General features: G+C 35.5%; 1 protein-coding gene across 3 annotated transcripts in view; it reads right to left on the minus strand.

Annotated features, from left to right (window-relative positions):
• NRIP1 (nuclear receptor interacting protein 1) overlaps window positions 1-18,682 on the minus strand; it is a 109,238-nt gene that overhangs the window by 27,638 nt on the left and 62,918 nt on the right. The gene's annotated exons all lie outside the window — the stretch shown is intronic.

The raw sequence follows: 18,682 nt of genomic DNA on the forward strand, positions 1-18,682 counted from the left end.
GAATCATTGATCCTTCTGGGGCCACAGATAACCAAGTTACTTTTTCTAACTCCCAAAGAATCTTTCTAACATTAGAAAATACCTAACACATCCCAATGAGTAGATCTATCGTTTAAAGTCTAGATTAAGATAGTAAAGTTCCATTGCCAACAGGAGTTTATTAGCAAAGAGCAAAAAAAGAAGACAATGTTCCTGCACAACGAATTGTGGATGATACTACAAAGATTCAATTCTTTACAAATTTTTGACTGGCCAGATAGTATATAAAAGCCCCTAGAAGCCTGCTGCCATAGACTGAGTTTATCAGAAATTTAAAAAATCCCTGCTTTTTCATATGTGCTTTAACTAAGCCACACCCGCTCCTCAAATGAGAGACCAGGCTTTATTTTCTTTGATTCTCCACATGAGATTGGCCAATATTATATTATGCTTAATTACATTTTAACAAATGATGACACTAAAGTGCTCAGTGATTGAGTCATGGTTTCAAATGACCAGTAAGTGGGTAATCCAAACCAATACAGTGTCTTCTGAAATCCAGCCTCCCTTTTTTATTAAATTGCCATGAACAAAGTGAATTTGAAAATTTTGATAAAGCAAACAGTGGCTCTGTATTGGTAACAGAAACACTATGATAGCACCTTGAGAACTGTGAGTTACTTTTCCTAATCTAAAATTTTACCTCTGCTCTCATAAAGCATAGGGGTTACGAGAACAATCTGGGGATTCTTGGCTCTTCAACTCACCAGTGGGTGACTCTGATTGAGTTACCTATCCATTCTGGGACTCAGTTTCTTTATATATGTAAAATGGGAATAATAATAATAGTACCTTCCTTATAAAGCTGTTACATTAAATGAACTATACATATAAAACCCTTGGCATAATACCCAACATTTTCTAAGCACTTAATTAATGTTAACCATTACATTATGCATGAGCATAGCACCAAACCAGAAGACTTCTGCATTTTCTTTTCCACTTGCCAGTCATCTCACATATAAGTTCCTTAATGGGATGGTCTTTTATCTTGTATCCCCATGTCCTGATACTTTAGAAGCACTCAATAATTATCTGTTGAATATCTCACATAGTCTATAAATGTCCTGAAATTTTAAAAAATAAAGTCTCTGTGTCTGTAAAATAATTTGATATGCTAATGAAAGACATGTAAAAAGTAATTTCATGTACAAAAGATGCCTACTATTTCTTCTTTCCCTAGACCTCACTGAGAATCTGTTCCCTGATGCAGAATCACAGGTGAATGGATGAAAGTTGGGAAGCTTACCAAGAAGGCCAATCCACTCCCCTAAACCTGGAATTTGTAATTAACAGAGAGACCAATACCTTCATTTTGGGGTGGCTATCGCGAGGCCACATTTCACAGATTAGTATCCAGAGGAGTCAATATATTGAGAGAAAAGAATGGAGTGGGTACCTTGAGAGAAGCAGAGATGAGGAACTACACAGATGGGGAAAAAAAGTATCACAGAAGGAGAGAGAGAAGAGACATTAAGGAGGTGCTGAATGGGTCTATGGTTTCAAGGTTTAATGTAGCCTTATCACTGGTTCCCGGAAGCATGATACATACCTCTAATAAATTCCCCTGCACTTGAGCTTCATTAAGTGGTCTTCTACTTCATACAACCAAATCACCCCAAAGATACTGTAGTGATACCATGTAAGACAAACTGTATCTTTTTATTCCAGGGTCTTAAAGAACTCTGCAAACATCAACATCTTTTTTTCATGCGTCCTAAAGTACCGCCACCTCATGTACAGTCAAAGGGCAATATGCATCTTAAATTTTCAAATGGGGAAAGCTAACGACATAAAGAAGTAAATAAGTTATCCAAGGTTAGCCTCAGATTTCATAGGGGCATAGATGATAATAGATTTTCAGATTTCTTCTTCCTAGGGGCCTGCACTACCAGTAAAGCAGCCTCCCCTGATGGCGCTACAGTGTGCCAATTACCCAAACTAGGTAGGAAACACTGACCAAAACAGGGGTTAATTGGACATTTATTGTTTTTATTCTACAATCAACTCATTCCCTGAGTTACCCTGGGAGTGAATAACGTATCTTTCACAGGAATGGGAAGGAGGCCAGAACAGGCCATCTGGCTGAACATGTCCTTTCATCAAGTTATCCCTGTAGCTGTATGAAACTTACTGAAGCTGAAGAACTTTACAGTTCAATTTGTTTTAATTCATTTCCCTTCTACTCTACTAAATTTAAAAGCAGATAAATCTTTATTTTCATATTAAACTGTTCCAGAGGATTTGTTCTTGAATCTTCATGAACATACATTCTGTATGTGTGAGCATGTATGTGTACGTGTACTGGGGTGAGAGGTAGGATCTGAAAGTTTTTGACATTAAAGATTTCTCATACTCAAAAAGAGAACCATTAGTTTAGATTATGGCCACTAGAAAAGAAACAGATTTTCACTCTTTTTACATGAAAAGGAAAATGAAATACTCATCTTCTCATTAATCAAGGGAAAAAAAGGGAACCATGAAAGGGCCCAGGTAGCCTTACTTACCCATTTTCCTGACTACCCCCACCTTTGAAATTTTGCTAACCTGACAACAAATAAGGATCATTCGATTCAAGAGCATTCCTTAATAACTCAGAATTGGCTCATATCCATCAAGTGGGCTCAAACCATGACTCTAGTGCCACCAGTCTGAGGCAGTAAACAAGGGCTGTCCCTGCCTGTAATCATGCTTTTTTTTTTTTCTCTTCTATCCACTCTGTCTTCCTATCTTCTCCCCATCTTGCCTCCCATGTTTTAGTCTCCTTTTTCCACCTTTGATTTAACAAATCTTAAATTTATTCTACCTATATTACTTATGGACTCTACTAGCATTCAGATGTACAGAAACTCCTGAAACTGACATGGCAGCTGCATTCCCTATGTAAGGAACAGTGAGTAGGGGTAGGATGGGTGAGATACCCTTAAGGAAAATATTAATGGACAACTGTGGGTCAGATTACGGTTATCCAAACCCAAGAGAAGAGGAGGTTTGGTTCAAGACCTTGAGAATAACTGGATGAAAAAAAGGCAAGCTTAGAAAGGGAATGGTCTTTACCTAACATACAAGCTAGACATTATGTCTACTGATTAGAAGAGGATAAGTGTAAATTTCATAGAATTACACAGCAGGAACCAGAAAGAGGTGGGGAAATCCTGAGAGATACTCGTTTTTAAGCTTTATGTGTTAGCAGATACGGAAAATGAATTCCTAAAGTGAAACCTAGCAGAGAGGGTGGCTGGATGATTATGATGGAGTGAGCAAAGACCAGATGGTTCTTGATCAGAGAGCTATATAGCAAACTAATAGAATAGAAAGTCTTGATTCAGCTAATTTTTACCATCTCTAGCAAAATATGCTCCTATTTCTAGTGGAAATAGGTAAGGCATCTGAGACTAAGCCATCACACACTGTTAAAAAGCCTGTAGTCAAAGTTCATCAGTAAAGTTTGGTAGCAAATGAAATTACCCCGGGTCAGATAAAGTCAGGTTGTACAAAGGATTCTAGGTAAGTCTCTGTTTCCTTTGCAATATAACCTAAAGAGGTAGATACTATAATAATCCCCATTTTTCTGATGGGAAAACTGAGGTTTACAGAGATTAAATAATTTGCCTGCAAACTGCTTAGCACTACTGTTGAACCAAAGAGCCAGGTCTGGAGATTTTTTTGTCCACTAATGTGAGAAAGAGGCCTAAAAACCGTTTACTGTCATCCTTATGACTCGTAAGCTTCAAACGAATTGATTTTGAGCATGATTCTGTAAGTCCCCAAACCACATCTCCATTATGCACTAGTTTCTGGCTGCTCCAGGTTCGTTCATTTTAGTGTTCAACAGGTTCTCTAGTTCCCTGTTCATTTCTCCAATGAAATAAAACTTAGTCATGATTCTCAGTACAGCTGGATGAAGGGCTGACCCAGTCACACCTACGTCTTGTGAACCCCTTGAACTGGGCACGGATTTGGGCAATGGACCTTCTCAGTCTTTCACTTGGATATACATCTGACATGTACTGCCAAGAACACATGGAAGCCCCAACTCCATTCCCTGGGACCTCATCTTTTAATGAAAATATCAATTAGAATATTTTTTCAACTCGACAAGTTAGCATCTAAATTATCCTTGAAAGAGATCATACCCAGCTAGTGTACCCCCTGCCCCCCACCACATGGAGACCTCCACCTGGCAAGGGTCTTACTTGGCTGTTTCCCTTTCTCTGCCCAGCCACAATCACACTATTACAGGAAATACTGCCATAAACTATTAAATATCAAAAGACTAAAGTGTATTTATTTGTGATTGTACTATCTACAAACTTATTCTATAGTAGACACTATAATCTATATAAAGTTTTTTCCTTAGTTTTTAATATCTTTCTTGGTGATACTCAATATTTTGTTGCACTTTCTGGACATAAATGTACACTAGGTCCATATCTATAGAAAACAATCAACAGCAGCATATATATGGTATATTTGTATATATATTATATATATATATATAATTTGTTGGGTTGCTTTGATTTACATTGTATTTTATTATAAAGTATTGTTGTAGCTACCGGTATGAGAAAGATTTGGCTAACAGATACATTACTATTTTAGAAACATAAAATTGGACAAATAGTTGAATCATGTCAAAAAAATAATCACTTTTTTAAAAAAGTTAAGAGATTTATGTTTTAGCCCTGGTTCAGCTACTAAGCAGTTTTACAACAGTGGCCAAGTCACAACCTTTCAAAAGCCCAGTTTTCACATGAGTTAAACAAACTCTTTAGATTGATTTGTTAGGTTCCTACTGCTTAAAAACTTTGGTCCAAATCTCAAACAGTAGAAAGGTTTATTGATTAACTGAGCTTAGAGAAGTGCTACCCACATACTTTTAACATGCAGTTTTCTTGGATGTTCAAAATTTGTTATTGGTTAAAATGCATAATGTTTCTAAAGTCACAAAAGGAAACTATAAGAAATACATTTTTATATCTTTAAAATTTCAGTATCACGGTAGGCCAGCATATGAGGGAACAAAATGGAGGAAATCAGAGGTGAAGAACTTGACTTAGCATACATAGGAGAATGAAGAATTTTAGGGGGCAGTCACTTAAATTACTCTGAATAGAAAAAAATTCCGCAAATATTATTCCTAGGTTGGTTCCAAAACACTGAATTTCTGTTCCTTCAGCACCTAGAATACTTTCTGAAGAAAAGCTGGTATTGAAAACTCTACCAGGTACACAGCACAAACTGATACTGGAAATAGATAAAAGAGAAAGAGGAAAATGTGCATGGCAGGGGAAGGAGGATGGTTAAGCAGTCATCAGTAATTTGTTCAATAAATATTTATTGAGCAGTTATTATGTGCCAGGTATAGAGATACTATGGTAAGCAAGACACATTCCTTATCTGAAAGAAACGATCTCACAAGTCACAAATAGGAAAAAGAAGAAAACATAAATATCAATATTCCTCTATTAGTTATCCTCCCATTTATCTTTCCCTTCTGACTCTGCTAGATATCATTATTAAATATATGCACGCCATGCATTTCTTTTGAAAGTGTCCATGATGCCAAAATCTGTAAGAGACTTAAAATTAAAAACTAAAATTAAAACTAAAAAGAAATTAAGAACATGTTTTATTTTGGAAAATATAATGTTTTTACTCTTAATTTTATGGTTTATTTCCTGTACATTTTCTGGAAGTTTTTTTTCCATAAGAAAAAAACAAAAATTCAAATTTAGGTGTTTAAGAATATAGTACTAATAATTTTGATGGTTTATATTAAACTGAAAACATATTTAAGAGTCTTAATTTTGTCACTGAGTTCAGAAGGTCTTTGAAAACATCCCCCCTTCTTTACAGATAATAGGATTTCAAATAGTAAATTTCAATCAGTATATTATGTCAGGGTTTGGGATATTAATATTTGTTATTTGAAAATGCTTGAAGTATTTCTTTACTCACCCATTTTCTACAAAGATCTACAAGCAAGTCTAGCCCCATATCATTCAAGGTTTCTTATTATACTCATCTTGTCTATCAAAATGTCTTTACAACACACGATTCACATATTCAGAATAGTTACTTGCACCTTTAAATAGAAGTAAAATGTATCTCAAAAAATGTGAAGCTACATACTGATTTCAACAATATAAAAGGATATAACGGAAAACAATTTTAATTTCATCTGTGTATTAGGATAAGTTATTTTGCTGCTTCTCTCTCTTAAATCAAGTGCTCAGATTATAATCAAAAGATCAAGATGCGGACAGAGGAGGCAAAGGGCACCTGGAGTTCACATGTGGCAAGAGACCTGGACAAGACGAATTTCTTCTCTCCTCTCACAGTGCAGATTTATATGTAGTACACTACGACCACGTTTCAAGAACGCGTGCCTGATAATGGCAAGGGGTCAAATTCCAGTCACTGATATTTTAATCATTTTGTAAAATATTAAAACATTCATTCAATCATATTAAATAATCCCAAGTTGTATATGACAAGTCTGTTTGAAAACATTCACAGAATAAAAACAAATTGAAGAGAACTGTTGCAATTTTTTCCCACAAGTGAATTAAACAGTACAATGCTTATACAAATGAAACTTGTAAAAGAATAAATTAAATTAACACATTTCTTAATTTCCTTAATATAGTTTAAGGTGGCATAGTGGCTGCCTTTTTTATTTTTTTAATGAAAAATCTCTTAACTCTATACCACATTACCTAGTACCTTTAACAATATAATAATGAACTGAAAAATATTTAGAAACCATTCCCTAAACTATGCCCACGACCACCTCCATGACTTTTGCCATTCATCCTGTGGCTAAAATCTTACAATATTAGCTTGAATTTCATGTGTGCCTGGCACATTTCAGGCAGTGAAGCAGATTTGTGCCTCAGAACACTTTACAGGGTTTCGTTATCAATTAGGTTATGTTCCCAGTGGTGCTTTCAGTAAAATCACCTTATTAGAATGAACTCTCATGGACTGAAGTAAACAAAGCTGTAGCCCTCTGCTTTCACATGCTTTCCATTCATTTGTTTCCTTTTTTTTTACTTAGACTTATAGCAAGTGCATGGAGAAAGTACATGTTAAATATTCCTAGAGTGTCACAATATGTAATACAATAAAACAGATTACAGCCCTACCTTTCTTTCACAGCAGTGGGGCCAAGCACAAGTACACCGGAGCAATCAATTTGTTCTGCAGACAGTAAGGCTTTCATAGAATACTAATGTAAGATCTCTTTTCTTTCTCCTTTGCCTTGACTCCCCAATGCCCGGGTCCCGACCAATACAAGGAGGAGGGCGGTATGTCTTCTGCTGAGATAACCACAACTACTAATCAAGTATATGTGTACAAGGGCACAGGATTAAACCTCCACCAAGCTTGAGTCAGGGTTGGAGAACAGTTAAAGCTTCGCACAGCAGAGTCAAAATTAAACACACACTAACACACACATGCCATGAAAATACAGATGTTTCTACTTCGGTGAACTAATGTATCACACTTAATCATTGCTGGTTTTTACTTCAGGGGCATAGAGTCACCTCCTACTGAACTGAAGTCTTAGATCTAACAGCACCCAACAATTATATATTTCTCCGGGAATGAGAATCATAATCAGTATTCTTTGTATTAAACTGTTCACCATTTTTAAAACATGGCATGTTTTAAAACTCATCTACCCAGTGCAGTTTAGGTAGACTTATACTTTCAAGTATTAATATAGGGTTAATAGACTCATAAGAATTCCTAAGATTTTGCACTTAAAAATGTCCTGTAATAGCTCAAGTCTACTTCCTCAAGAAAAGCATACGTATAAACCAATACTGAAAAGATGGCCAAAAGATTTTCATTTATCTTTAAGTTTTTACAAAAGAGTTCAATTCCAAGATATTTAAAAAATATTTTCAGGTCTCAAAAATTATTTCAAAAACATTTTTAACATTTTATAATTATGGCAGCATGATAGTCTATTTTGATATCGTAAATGCTTCTTTCAATTAGGCATTTACTTTTATTCAAAATATGAAAAGATAAGCCAATCACTCATAGGGTGAGGATAGACATTAAATACTTTTTAATAACACACATTGCCTCATTTTAATTTGCCTGCTTTTTAAATAACTTTTATAAAGTATTAAAAGTCAAGGGGTATACAAACTAAGCAATAATTAAGGAAAAATACTATAAATATCTGAAGAAACTGATTAGGACGACTCTTAAATTGGCTCTGTTTTCATGTAAACAATTGGTTGAACACTTCTATAATAAGTGTGTACTTTTCCTTTCTCTTAAAAAGGAAAAGAAAAGAAAGAAAAGAACGAGTAATGAGGAAATACTAGGAACTTCAATGAAGTATAGCAATAATGTTTAATCGATACTGATGAATCTGTCCTTGACACACTGACCATGTCATCAGGCTACTGTCATGTGATATCATGTCATTTCCCCACCTGGCTCATGACCTTGTCCTTTAAATGACCTAAAGCTTCCTGAAGTAGCAGGAGGCCCCTCCCTGCTGTCTCAGCAAGGTCGAATGGGTCAGCGTGTCCTCATCTATAATCCACCACCATTTGTCAGCAGGGAGGCTGGAGGAGGCAGGCTTGCTACAAGGGGAGAATGCCCAATTAGGCAGCTGTCACACAAAGCATAGGCTGCAAAATTATCCCCTGTCAAAAGAAAGAGCAGCTGCGGGTGCCAATTACAGCAACCTTTCAACCCTTTAGGTACTGGAAACTACACAGAAGTAAATGAAGAACAATTAGTGATAACAAATCGATGAATTAGGACAGTAAATTAGACATTACTATCAGGTGAGCTTGGGTCATACATGACATTAAGAGCACACCAGACTCCAGGCAAGGGCAGGGATGCACATATCCACACTAACCATTTTCTTGCATATAGATTTCCCCCTCCAACATTATCATTTTGCAAACTGGAAATCCTTTAAAATACCCATCTAAAAGTGCTGTATCTTAAAGTATACATACGCACTTTCTTTTTCTGGACCTAATGGCTTCTTCACAGTAGGGAAATCCATAAGAAGTTTAGGTACTTCTTGATTGTTCTTATATTCTTATATAATCTATCATGTTATCCCCTCTAACTTAAATTTTATAACTGTGACCCATAAAAGCATAAAATATCAGTACAATAGTATTTAAAATACTGTCCATTTTCACTGTCTGCTTGCATCAAAGCACTTGCTCTGTTTATACTTCAGTCACATTTACAGGGAATAATCTCTTTGAGATAGCAACTAAGTATGAATTCAGAGAAAACTGTTATGCTAGTATCATGTTGAAGTTAAATTTCTCTGCCTGATATCATTCCGTGAATAAAGAAATAAGTGAAATACATCCTTCTACATATGATATAAATAAAGATAATATAAACCACAAAATTACTCTGTCAGATTATTCTGCTCTATTCCTGCAGAGGTGATATGCATTAAATCTCAAGTATAAAATGCCAACTCACTTGGATTCTAGCCAACTCACATATTTGGTTAGTTAGCACAGGCAAGCAACAAAGGAGAAACATGCCCCACAAAGAAGAGGGAAACCAATATGGCTATTAAGTGTTAATGGACATGGTTTCACTATGCCTTTTAAAAAAGTCATATATGTTCAAAAACAATTTTCTTAAAGGCCATGTTAAAGTAAAATTACTACTTTTTTCCATAGAGAGGAATTAGGATGTGTCTCCTACACAGATTCTTTAAAATTTAGAAGCATGTGCTATAATTTCTAAAGGAGTAAACTGCTCAATTAAAATTCTAAAATTCAAAAGTAAAGAAAGGCTAGAAGGTAGGCAATAAAGAAGCACTTTATTCACCTCACCCCAACACATTATAAATAAATCAACTGCTGTCAGGGATAAAGTTTATAATTCTTACTTCTTAAGTCATTTGATAAAATTTTCAGGAGCTAAGTGTCAAAGGGAGAAAACTTGTGTATTAAAAGTTTATCTGAGAATCTGATTTACAAATTATGTTTCATCCTTTAAAAAAAATAAGCATTTATAAATTTTCTTAAGTTTATAAAGCCACTCTCTAAATCTAAACATACAGAATTCATGGAGGAATGGCAAGTAAACAGCCATGAAGGAGTTAATGCCTTTAGAATTCAGCTTCCATCATACTTGGGTGACTATCTCTTTAAATAATTTAAATCTTCTCCATCAACTACAAAGCTGTTTTGAAGCCATTTAGCCTTGTTCTTTACATGTGTTCTAATTAAGAAATGACCTTGTCATCACACACACCAGAAATCCGGGATTATTTCCTACAGCAAAAATTCACAGAGCCCCTAAAAAGGAAAAAGGGGGGGAACCCTCTTCCTCAGTTCTTCACTAAAGGAAGTTGTTGGTTGGCTGAATGCTGAAGCAGTTTCACCGCATAATTTTTTTTTGTTGTTGAATGTCACAGGGCGGGTTAGTGTGACCTTGAGCTGCATCAGCAGCACAGCAAGGGTCGAGATGCCTGCAGGCGCCCTTGTACTGGATTTGCAAGACAAAAAACCTTCAAACTGGCTGAAGGACATCTTAAATCTCTTCAAAGGTTTTCTGAACTAATCTGGGCTGCTCTTAGCAGGATCTGTGCCAGTGAGAGAAGCAAAATTAAAAACAAGGTCTTTGACAGGATGTTGTCTCCTCTTAACCCTTCCCAGGCAGAAGAGAACAAATCACAAGCATTCTGGAAAGATGGTTTACCTAGAAGCATGCTTGCATAAGACAGTATGTAAGGAAGCATCAAAGGATAGGGTAGCTATTAGTTCTCAAAACTGGACAATCCTCCCATTGCTCTTATTAAAGAATTCTGAGTTACATCTTTTCTTTACCATATTTTAGTATACTCCGTAAAACTTAAAGCTCTATTTGTATTTTTTAGATTTGCCGCATAGTGATGGCAAATGGCAAAAAACTAAGGAAATATTTCCGTCAACATTACTCTAAACCCTGGAACTTTTAAAAAAAAAATAAGCTTTTAGCTGGTTATGTTTAAGTCACAAATGTCATGCATATTGCATATAGCTTACTAAAAGTACAACAGGCAAAGAAAATTGCATTATATGTTTACTAAATTCCTTAATCCTAAATGTCATGGATACACTGTTAAGGGGGAAAAATTCATTAGACTAGTGAAAATGAACCTAGGTAAAACAAGATAAAGCAATCTTAGTCTTGTTGTAAGAAGTAAGCATGATATTCTGTTATTATGTTTTAGCATTTCCAACACGGGCCAAAAAATGAAAACCCATTAATGCCAGCAGAGGGTGTTTGAAGAATCAACCCTTGCGATGCCCTCAAAATATGATGCCCTCAAAATATAATTCGGTAGCTACAGTAAGCAAATTTTAAAATAATTACCCTAGAGCAAACAAACAAAAAATTAAGTGTAAGAAGAGGTGATAATTAGTATGGGTCTTTAAATCCCAGTTGCTAAAGTAAAAGCCCCCATATCCTGGTAATGAGGAATTAATTTGTCCTAATTGTAAATGAGTTGTCCTCACAAAATAGAGAAATGGAAGACATATCATTACTGGCCACTAATCTCCATGATTTATATTTTCTTATGTGTGAAATAAGATGACAGTATCTGCTTTCCTTCCAGGAATTACCGCAACAAAAATTACGTCCAAATAATGTATAAAAGCAATGAATGATAGAACAGATATTGGCATCCACCAAACTGACCCTCTTTACCCTAACTGTCCCCCCAGGGATATTACTGACGATCACTTTTTATAAACTGCAAAGACAGAGAAGAACCAAAACTAAGTGTGCATCTTTTAAGAATCGATTCTAGTTTATTCAGTTTTTAATGAGACTAAATCTTCATTGATTTAGCAGAAAAAATATATATAAATGACAATTAGTAATCATTAGTAATCATGTTCTAGGTTTCAAGTGTTTTGTGGCAAGCTGAGATCCCAAAATGGACTTTCAAAAGCTGACTGAAGTGTATGGAGGAAGGAAGCAGTGTCATAAGTGAACTGTACAAATTACCTAACTTAACCAGAAACTGAGTTTTTAAATATTATTTATTAATTCAATATGTATTTATGAACTGCTAACACATGCTGTAAGTGCTGAGAATAAAAAAAGAGATGAATAAAATAGTTGTAGCTCTTAAAGTTTAGTGGAACAAAGAGCAATATCATAATATCAGTGTATCCCCATTTATGACATGTTAGTTTGTCACTATCATAAGGTGTGACAAGATTAGTTGCAATGACTCTTTAATATAAGGTTTAAAATTTACTAAGATCCAATAGGTTCCAAACTATTCTCTTATTTTTAAAAAGACAGATGAAATAAATTCAAGATTATGCTGAGGAACAACGATAATTTCACTCTCTTGAATTCAGATGTGCTTTCCTCAAGAGGATAGGAAATGGGCAGAATAGCAAGTAATAAGCAGATAACATATGAGCGTGAACAGTACATATGAATTTCTTCTTTAGTCACTGTGCAAAAGGAGACAGAATATACACTGTGCTAAATGCTATTACTGAAGTGTGTAAAAGGTGCGCTACGAGCCCAGAATAGACTATAACTAGGATTTTAGTCCAAGTAAGTGCCAGGTCATGGTCAGTCTCTTGCCAGGCAGAAGAGAAAGGCAGCACACTGTAGGCTACAGAATCAGCTCTCAAAGGCAGGAAAGAATGCGAGTGTTAAAGAAAGGAAGTTTAGGTTAGAAAGGCAACTGGGACCAAGGACTTTGAATTAAGGCCATGCCAAGGAAGTACCTTTATCAGGTGGGCAGTGAAGTTTAACAGGCAATGGTATGATTAAATGCATTTTCAAAAACAAAAACCATAGAGTTGTGGATGGCTTGGAAGGAAGAAGACCTTGTACAACAGTTGGCACAGGAAAGAAAAGATGGCCCACATAAGGCAGGGGCAGGAGGACTAGAAAAAAAGAGCTCTGAAAAACAATGACGTCTGGTTTGACTATTCAGAAAGCAATTTTTGTATAATATAAATAGTGTTAGAAAATTGGGGGTTATTTAACAGCAACTTAAAAGATGAGATGATGAAATAATCAGTATCCCAAGCCTAGATTTATAGAATACTTGATGACATGATTTGCACAAAGTTTCAAGAAACTAATAATTATTATAGAGGTTTTTTTAAAAAAGAGTCATAGCTAGATCCTGTTGTAAATATGAAGGTTTCACATTTCAAATATCAATCTTCATTAAGTGTCAGATAAGGGTTTTTGCTCAGTAAGAGAGCAGTAAGTATCCTGTCAGAACAGTGTGAGGGTATATTTCCTTTGGTTATGAGAGATATCTGGCTTTAAACTACAATGTTGCTTGGAGCTAAGAGTTTCATCAATGTTAATGAGGAAAAAATTAACTCAGTAAACATTTACTGAGCTCCTACTATGTTTGGGATGCAGAATTAAAAATTAAAAAGTACCCGGCATTCTATCAGCTATGTGTTTCATGCTTATCACTCATAATGATACTAAGTTCCCAAATTCCAGCTTACATTCTGACAACATCACACAATAAAAAGACCAGAAGTAAAAACAATATGGAGCCGTCAGTAAGTTAGGAACCTGAACTAGCAGCCATCTTGGTATTCCCATCCAGCTAAGAGATACACAATGCATTCCCAGCACTCACAGGGAAGACCCAGTACCCATGTAATTTGAACAGTGTTGTCAAATACTCTGGAGACTGGTTGTCCTGCTAAGACCTTAGAAAGAATTTAACAGAGTATCAGCCAAGGTAAGAGAGCAGGGAATGAAAAAGAACAGGAGTCACTAGGGCCAAGTAAGTATCTGCCAGAGAGCAGACTGTACTCAGAAGAGGAGAGCCAGCATCAAAGATCAGGTTGAGGCAAGCGGAGGGGAAGGTCAAAAAAAGGAGATTTTTGAAGGGAAGACTCCACACTCCCCAAAAGAAGTAAACTTTACTCTGTGAAATCACAAAGAAAACAACAAAGCCTCCAAATTCTCTGAAATAAAGAAACACTATGTGAGAACTATCTGGTGATTAAAAAAAGGGATAGCACTTGAAAGCCAGGGTACTGACAGGACACAACTCAGAATGACCTTACTGAGCATCCACAAATAAAATGACTTCTCCTTGAGTAAGCATCTCTGTCTTGTAGCTGCCAAATCAACGCTGGTAACAGGTTCCAGCACACTTTATGTCTAGACATTAATAGAAGGGTGGGTAATATGATTACCCTTGCAGATATTTTAAAAAAGCTTACTAATCCACTAGCTTACAACATTATTGAAATAAAAATACAGAATTTCTTTTGGGAATTAGACAAGTGAATTTCTTTAAAGGTCAGTTCTCAGAGAGTGCTCCAGGGACCCCCAAGGGTTCCCACAACCATAGAGAGGGAGAACAAGGTCAAAACTACTTTCATAATACTAAATTGTTGTGTGCTTTCTCGGCTCTTTCTCTCACAGAGTACAGTGGAGTTGTCTAGAAGCTATATGATATATGTCGTGTTGTTGGCTAATGAAATGTGCCCTTGTGTATTTTTTTAATAGATTTTATTTTTAGGGAAATTTTAGGTTTACAGAAATACTGCAGAAAATACAGAAAGCTTCCAGGTACCACCTCTCCCTGCCTCACAAATGGTTTACCTAACTTTAAAATCTTGCATTAGTGTACATTTGTTACAACTCATGAGCCAATATTGATACAGTATTATTAGCTGAAGTCCATAGTTAATAACAGGGTTCACTCTCTGAGTTATACAGTTCTGTGGGTTTTGACAAACCCATAATGTAATGTATTTACCATTACAGTATTATACAGAATAGTTTCACTGCCCTAAAAATGCCCTGTGCCCCACTATTCACCTCTCCCTTCTCCCTCTAAACCTCTGGCAACTATTGAATTTTTTACTGTCTCAATAGTTTTGCCTTTTCTAGAATGTCATTTAGTTGGAAACACATAGTATTTAGCCTTTTCAGAATTTTTTACTTAGCAATAAGCATTTAAAGTTCCTACATGTCTTTTTGTGGCTTGATAACTCATTTCTTTTTATCCTTGAATAATATTCTATAGTATGTATATAACACAATTTTTAATCCATTTACCTTTTGAAGTACATCTTGGTTGCTTCCAATTTTTGGCAATTATAAATAAAGTTGCTATAAATATTTGCTTGCAGGTTTTTGTGTTGAGATGTGTTTTCATCTCATTTGGGCAAATACCTAGGCTCATGACGTTGGACCGTATGTTAAGTTTATGTTAAACTTTTTAAGAAACTGCCAAATTGTCTTTGAAAGGGGTTATGCTATTTTGTAATCACATCAGCAATGAACAGAGCTCTTGCTGTTCCACAACCTTACCACATTTGGAATTATCATTATCTAGGGTTTTAGTCATTTTAATAGGTATGGAATAATATCTCAGTGTTGCTTCAAACTGCAATTCTCTAATGGCATATTCCTTGTATATTCTTATGTTTTAAATTTGTTCTTGGTTTAAATTTCTATTATTGTAGGTATCAACTTAAATGACCCTCATTAACAAAAGCTCTTTTGAGTTTTCAATAATTGAAGAGCTTCCTACGGGCCAGGAATTTTGAAAACTACTGCTGGTCTATTAAACTAAGAGTGAAGAAGTAAAATTTTGGTTTTTAGTTCCAAACAAAAGCCCTACTTTCTAATTTTCAAGAGTTTACTCTTTAACTATGCAGATAAATACTGTTCTCTAGACAGAAATATCTTGAAAGCCAGATGGGGAAAAGAATGAATGACCTTCTATAAAAGCCAATTAGTAGACTAAAGATCTTCCATCTTTACATCACTATTTTTCTGAATTTATTGTATAAGAAATAACAATTCCAAAACTACATATAAAGGAGCAGCTTTGTGTTAGTTGAAGATGGGAGGATAATTAAAGCCACATTCAGTGGGCTCACCATCTTATCAGGAAAAATATAACCAGCAACATAAAAGAAGACAGGACAAAGTGGAGAAAGCTTGAAAAAGCAAATTCGTAAGGAGAAGGCAAAAGAAAGCAGGAACACTTCTTACTGAAGGCTTTCCACAGAAGTGGCAAAAGAACTGACACTTTCATAAGATCAAGGCATTGCCAACTGGAAAAGAAGCTAAATGCATTCTCTAGGCAATGTATGTGTGTATGTGGGGGGGGGGGGGTGGCAACCAAAGTAAGGAAGCATAGCAACTAGAAACTTTGAATAATCTACTCAAAGAAGTAATTAGAAACTTTTACAGATTTTTAACAAGGTCACTTAATGTCTGTTAAATTTATGATGAAAGATTTGGACTTCTATTTTGTACGTCTTTTTTCTTAACTTCCAATCTGTTATATCTTTTAAAATACAATAAAAACAATTTACTAAAAAAAATGAAATGAAAGCAAACAAACGAAAATTGGTCCTTCATCACAGTTATTATTAGAAGCTCTAACTTCTAGGGACGGTTCCAAATGGGCAGTGGGGGAGGGGAGAAGAGGAGGAAGGGTGGAAAGGTACAGGAAAGGAGGCAAACACACAGAGAGGAAGCTTCAAACTAGAAGCTTGTACAGATTGTAGAATCTTGATATAAGCAAATGCAAAAAAAATAAGTAAATAAACATGGTTTGAGCATTAGTAGTATATTTCCAATTCAGAATGTGGAAATTCTACTCACATAAATAAATTTCATAATGAACTCTACTGTATTATTATACCAATTTCAGATGTACAAACCACAGGCCACATTTGAAGGGCAATTATAGCAGGGGATCAAGGAGAATATCAAGTTCACCAGAGTTAATTCAGGAGAAAAAGACGAGGGTCAGTGTAAGAAGAGCAAGTGAACTGGCATTTGATGGACACATTTTAAAATTATTTTAATGTTTTTCATTCAAAACCTTCCATGAGAGAGAAAAAAAAAACCCCTGAATTAGTAAAGAGGCTGGGCAGAGTTGGGACTTTCCCTCCAAAATGATGAAAGTTACATCAATTAAGGTTGTAAGAAAAAGAGTTAAGGAAAATCAATTATTTAGGAATACCAAATTCAGAAGAAATTTTATTATCATAATGTTTTCCACTATAAAGATAAATGAACATAAAAAAGTAACTTCCTCAATCAATTCTAATTTGCCAGTTTGCTGAATTATTCTTTTCTCAGAGAAGTAACACAAGCAAACTCAAGTCTTAAAAGGAAGATCTGGTGGCTATGTGAGAGCCTGGGACAGGGACCAGAAATGAGGCTCAGGGGTGTAAGAGCTCCAAGTACAAATTGACAAGGCTCTGAACTAAGACACTATCTATGAGAAAGGGAATAAAAAGTGTGCAGAAACAACGCTGGAGACTAATGATGCTTCATTTGAGCCTAGCATCCAGATTTTTTGACCAGGTTGTCCATAAAGCCAAGCAAACAACAGAGACAGCCAAAACAGTTTATGGCACTTAATTCCAACTAAGAATATATGGATTGATCTTGGTCTTACCAACACCATGCTCCCACTGAAAACTTGGTGTGGAAATTTAAATGTTTTCTTACAAAGTTTTATTTCTTAAACTAAAAATATTATTTTGAGTAATATTTTACTTAATAAGGTTTGGAGAAGGCATTCTATATAGACCATTAGGGTAACTGTATTAATTAGCCAAAGGGGTACTGACGCAAAGTACCAGAACTCTGCCGGTTTTTATAAAGACTATTTATCTGGGGTAGAGGCTTACAGTCACAAGGCCCTAAAGAGTCCAACGCAAGGTACCATAAGAGGTACTTTCTCACCCAAAGTCTTTGGCTTTGTGTTGACACAAGATGGCGGGCAATGTCTGTGAGGGTTCAGCTTTCCTCCTTTTTCTTAAGGCTCCATGGTCCCAGCTTCTTTCGATCTCAGCTGTGGGCTGACATAAGGCTCATCGCTCTCCCCAGGGCTCATTTCTTTCCAGGCTCTGTCACTCCACAAGGTCACCTGTAGACTATCAGGCTCATCTCTCTTGCCAGGCCACGTCTATGGAGAAGTGTTTCTCTTCTCCTTCTCTGTGAATTTTCTTCCATCTTTGATTGAGCATCCCATTTATATAGCCCACAGCTGTAGACTAGCTGTAGGAGGGGACTCAAAACCAAGTCACCCGAATGACATGGTCAAATAAAAGCCCAAATCTTAATAAAGTAAAAGTGAAACCTCTGAGTCTGAATACAATCTAATAGGCCCAGAGGAACAGACCAGTTTACAAACCAAATCCAATATCTATTTTTGGAATTCATAAACAATACCAAACTGCCACAGTAACCCAACCTGTCTGAACCAACTGAATCATTGTATCTCTTAATACAAGATACCTTTCTGTATCTATTTATCTGACATAAAAGTTTTAACACTTAAGACATCTGCTAAAATAGTCACTGACAACTTAATCAAACTAGATAAAAATATAAACTCTCCCCAGTGAAAAAGCATAAGACATAATAACAAAAATTTTACTTAGTGGGGAAAATGACCATATGTAAAATGTTTCAGATAAATTGATTTATAGTCAATTATCTAATTATATCCAAGATATTCACTGTTTATAATCATCAATTTTTATCAAAATTAGCTAATAAATATTACACACTGAGAACAGAGTACAGAAAATACATGGAGTCAGATAAAATATAATAAAGCATGAATTTATTGTTAGTT

This window comes from Dasypus novemcinctus, chromosome 4, assembly GCF_030445035.2.
Source record: "Dasypus novemcinctus isolate mDasNov1 chromosome 4, mDasNov1.1.hap2, whole genome shotgun sequence".
Taxonomy (NCBI): Eukaryota; Metazoa; Chordata; class Mammalia; order Cingulata; family Dasypodidae; genus Dasypus; species Dasypus novemcinctus.